We start from the raw sequence: 5,375 nt of genomic DNA on the forward strand, positions 1-5,375 counted from the left end.
TGGGGGGGGGGGGGGGGGGGGGGGGGGGGGGCACACTGGGCTCCCTGGGCTCCCTGGCAACCGACATCTGTTGGAACCAGCTGAAAGTGAATAAGATATGTTGAATTACAAGCCCACTTTCCTCTTAAGACACAGGAAAATGTACAAGCAGATCTGAGAGGATTGTATTTTTCAGGCAAGCCACAGGAAGCCATGAGTAATGCATTTTGCATTTCATTTAATATCAAGCATTTTCTGTGTATGTACTGAATAAAATGCCTAGCATTGGAAAGACTGAACTACTGAGAACTTTAAATTGATTCCTGCATCCTGTGATTCAAAGCCACTTCCAATTCAAATTGGCCAATATACACTGGCTGTCACAATACGAATATGTACAAATCCATAAAATATATTCAATTTTAAAACCCTTTTAACAATATTCATTCCACATCAATCTTAACAGTTAAAAGTAATTTTGCTGCTACATTAACATTCCCATTTAAAATGAAGGTTCAGCGATATATACACATTTGTGTAGGGTGTTCTAAAAACGCACATATGATAGTAATGGCCTCTTACTTCAAGTGCCCTGCCCCTCAGAGGGAGTAGGTTACACTTTTGATTGAAATTCACCCTGTTTGCAGTTCAATCATTTCTGAGAAAATATTACGCTTGTGATATGTAATGACTGTATGAATAGTGAACAGACCAAATATTTAGGACTTTCTGTGTTATGTAATACGTTGTCACACTGGTCCACAGTATTAAAGGGAAGGATATGCTTGAGCTCTAGAGGAAAGGCGAGACAATGAGAGAGAGTCTAATTAGGCCAGCTTAAGGAGTGATCTTTTTAATGCATCGCTATGAGAAAAAACACTGCTCCCTCAGGATCTGGATACAATTGAGGCAGTAAATAACACATGCACACACATTGTATGTCTTTTTTTGTCTCTCAGAGGAAATGTGCTCCTAATTAAATGATAAAATTGTGTTTCAATTAAGCATAAGTTGAACAGCTTAGATTTGCATTGCTGTAACAAAACCACTTCAAGGGAAGATAGGGGGTTTTGAATGCCGCAGCAAAAACTAGAGCAGCACTTATTAAAACAAAACAGTTCACTGATGCTTTTCCTGAAATATTAGAGAACAACAAAGATAAAAAAATTAGATTTAGGGAGCAATTACTTTTTCACGTAGGGCCAGGCAGGTTTGGACAGCTTTTTTCCCTTAATAAAATAAAGAATAATTTAAAAACTGTATTTTGTATTTACTTGCATTATCTTTGTGTAATATTACAATTTGTTTGATGATCTGAATCTTTTGAGTGTGACAAATATGCAAAAAATTTAAAAAACAGGAAGGGGGCCAACACTTTTTCACACCACTGTATATATATATATAAGAAGTTGGAGAGTTCTTTTGTCATGTTTTGTTTGTTGTAATTGTCTGACTGGCTGAATTCTTTCTTCAGGTTTCATTGGCAGTTTAGTGCTTTACTTGGAATTAGTTTTTTTTTTTTTTTTGTTTTTTTAACTAAAACAAAACTAAATTTAAGAGTTAGGGCTTAACAGAAGCATATACATATTAGCCTGTCTTGAAAGCTTTATGTAGAAAAATCTATTTCTCTATTGAGAAAATTTATTTTTTTTAACTTCCAGTAACCCCACTGTTGCTCTCATATGGTACTTTCAATACTTGCTCACTTTGTTTGGAATGAACCTTCAAGTGAATTACTTCACAAATGGCTCTTTCATAAGGCTACTGCAGTTTACAGACAATCATCCCTTTAAAGAAGTATTTAGTTTGTTTGCCATTTAAATGATTTTACCATGGATTTTAAGATTCTCAATTGTTCTCATGCGCCCAAAGACTATCAGCAGAATTCAAGTTGCAAAGAGCCGATATTTGATGCAAAAATGTATTTTCCACATCAATCTTAACAGTTAAAAGTAATTTTGCTGCTACATTAACATTCCCATTTAAAATTAAGGTTCAGCGATATATACAAATTTGTGTAGGGTGTTCTAAAAACGCACATATGATAGTAATGGCCTCTTACTTCAAGTACCCTGCCCGTCAGAGGGAGTAGGTTGCACTTTTGATTGAAATTCACCCTGTTTGCAGTTCAATCATTTCTGAGAAAATATTACGCTTGTGATATGTAATGACTGTATGAATAGTGAACAGACCAAATATTTAGGACTTTCTGTGTTATGTAATACGTTGTCACACTGGTCCACAGTATTAAAGGGAAGGATATGCTTGAGCTCTAGAGGAAAGGCGAGACAATGAGAGAGAGTCTAATTAGGCCAGCTTAAGGAGTGATCTTTTTAATGCATCGCTATGAGAAAAAACACTGCTCCCTCAGGATCTGGATACAATTGAGGCAGTAAATAACACATGCACACACATTGTATGTCTTTTTTTGTCTCTCAGAGGAAATGTGCTCCTAATTAAATGATAAAATTGTGTTTCAATTAAGCATAAGTTGAACAGCTTAGATTTGCATTGCTGTAACAAAACCACTTCAAGGGAAGATAGGGGGTTTTGAATGCCGCAGCAAAAACTAGAGCAGCACTTATTAAAACAAAACAGTTCACTGATGCTTTTCCTGAAATATTAGAGAACAACAAAGATAAAAAAACTGTGTGGGAGAAAAACAGAAATGTGAGGTTAACTGTGGGTTAGTTCACTCAGAAATGAAAATTCTGTCATCATTTACTCACCCTCATGTCATTCCAAACCCATTAGACTTTTTCCTCTTTGGAACACAAATGAAGATCTTTTTAATATGCTATATTTTAATATTTTTGTCCATGCATTAAAAGTCTATGTAATCAACATTTCAAGCTCAAGCTTCAAAAAGTACATAAAGACATTGTAAATGCAATCCATAAGAATCAAGCCGTTTAATTCATGTCTTCTGAAGAGACATGACCACTTTATGAACAGATTTAATTTAAGCTTTTATTCACATACAAACATTGTCAATGCGGCAAATTTGAGTGATTTTCTTGAACACAGTGCAGAATTAGCCTTCTCTCTGATAACCTCAAAACCCCTATTTTCTGCAAATTTTCAGGTTTTCGTATGTCAGTGACATGAAAGATACCAGTAACTAGGGAACTATTCACACAGCAGCAGAATACGGCAGTCAGTTACATTTTACAGTGCTATATATGTTTTCTTTTACACAGTTGAGTTATAAATGAGAGTAACACATTTGTTGTATAGACAAACTGACTTTACATTTTCTTCACTCACACCTAAATTTAATATTTTGGTTAAGCTGCACTGGGTTAATGCTGGAAAACTAATTTTCACAACATACAGTGCTACTGTATAGCCAGTCTACAATGCACACACACACTTGATGTGTATATTTCATATATTCCTGTGGGGTACTGGTAACTTATGAGCCATTCCAGCCGCTGTCTTCCGTCTGAGACTTTATCAGTTTTGTGTCTGGGTCCCTCGTGAATGCTTCGCTCTACACTCAAGAATACAAAGTCACTGTCGGATAATGGATGAATTTGTGTCTCTGTTGAGCTTGTTTATCAAATAATGTTGTGTTAACTGTAATGAGGATTTCCAGCGTTATGGAAGTCACTATTTTTTATATCTATTTCCATCACTGCTAGAGGCATTACAGTTATTGCAAGAACAGAAAAGGGCCTCAACTTTAGCTGTTCATTCATATACATTCAGGACATTCACACACTCAAACTACTGGTGTGAACAGGATAATTTAATAGTCACACACTTACCTTCACACTTGGGTCGAATGTTTGGTCCAAACCAGAGACTGGCCAAAATGGATTCTGTTTCTACGTTTGCATGGAATGGAAAAAATGTTACTTCACTCACTTTTGTACCTTAGTTTTTTTTTAACTTTGGGTTTTGTGTCAGTACTAAATGGCACTTCAGTCTTTCTGGTGTGAATGCTAGTGCAAAGGTTCCAAACAACGCGAACATTAAATTAGCAGTCCAGCATGTCAGGAAATGGAGAGACCGCATGCACACAAAATTTGACCAAATTATACATCATTCAGCTAAAAGAGCAAAGAGCGCACTAAAGACTGTCAGTACACTCTGGAAAAGACTTACAATCTAATGTGTCAACCGCTCAAATCCATTTAAACAGCAAAACCAATAAATAAATACATAACCGCTTTGGTGTCCCGTTTATTTGATCATTTTAAGTATGTTCTCGTTAGATGGTCGTCGGGTCCGTGTCTGCCCCCCCCCCCCCCCCCCCCCCCAGGACCAACTGGGGCCTTTGCACAGTTTTATCAAGAAGGACGTCATTGTGCTTAAGACCACTTATAAGCCAGTTGTTTTCTACTGGCTAAATGGCAGCTCTACCTTCATGCTTTCCTACCTTCTGTGGCGGAGGGGAATATGCCACCGCCTTGTGGGGGAGATATAAAACTTAATCTAAGGAAGACTGAGTGAGAAACAGGATCCTAGTCCCCCCACCCAATGCTTTTAGTCTTTGTACAAGGGTCTCTTGTATGTGGTGCCTGTCATGTTGCAATGTGGAAATGCTCAAGATGTGGCGAGGTGGGCTTCAGGATTTATTTAATACACGGCAGCCACCTGAAGTGCATGTGTGCAGGAAACTCAGGAAATAAGATCTAACAGAAGATGCCCCCACTCCTTAGTATAAGTGACTCAAAAAGTTGTGTAAACAGGTTCAACTTAAATATATTGACATTTATTTAAGCTAATGGAATTGTGATTCCTTAGCTTTTTTTATAGGAGTGAATCAAATTTGAATGCAATCAACAGAGAAAGAAATAAAAATGTAGAAAACAATAAAGACAGTAAATTAACAAATCTATAACCGTCTCAGTTGAGTCTTGTACAACATATGACAATCAGTGTCCCTTTTGTTTTACCCACAGGGGAAAGAGTTTCACATGAACAATCTGTTCACTCAGATTCTTCAACAAAAATTCATGTCAGAGTTCAATTCAGTTTGTTTTTGAAAAACAACAAATATCAAAAGTTCTTTTTGATTCAGTTCAAGAATTCAAAGGTTTTCTTCCATGAATAGGACAAAATCTTTTTTAAAGAGATTATTTCCAGTCCATTCACAAATTCACGAGTCAAAAAGTCCCCCCCAAATGCAAGAAAAAAAGTATATGAATCCCCCTTGCAGGAAAATTCACTTGTACACAGTTCAGTTCTTAACACTCACAGAAGAGAAAACAATGACTTGCTTACCAGCATTCATAATCAAATAAAGAAAATAATGCATATCACCACTCTTTGGTTGAGGATGAGACGCTGAATGAAGTCCAATTGATGGCAGGGTAATGTTTCTTCACTCTTTGACTCTCAGCGATCGTTACCCTCCCCTGTGATCCTGACAGCTTCAACACGATCCA

At 36.9% G+C, this 5,375-nt stretch overlaps 1 protein-coding gene across 1 annotated transcript in view; it reads left to right on the forward strand.

Moving 5' to 3' along the window:
* LOC107556712 (E3 ubiquitin-protein ligase MARCH4) overlaps window positions 1-5,375 on the forward strand; it is a 56,868-nt gene that overhangs the window by 28,244 nt on the left and 23,249 nt on the right. The window lies entirely within an intron of this gene.

Source organism: Sinocyclocheilus grahami, unplaced genomic scaffold (genome assembly GCF_001515645.1).
Source record: "Sinocyclocheilus grahami isolate Dianchi unplaced genomic scaffold, SAMN03320097.WGS_v1.1 scaffold576.1, whole genome shotgun sequence".
Classification (NCBI taxonomy): domain Eukaryota; kingdom Metazoa; phylum Chordata; class Actinopteri; order Cypriniformes; family Cyprinidae; genus Sinocyclocheilus; species Sinocyclocheilus grahami.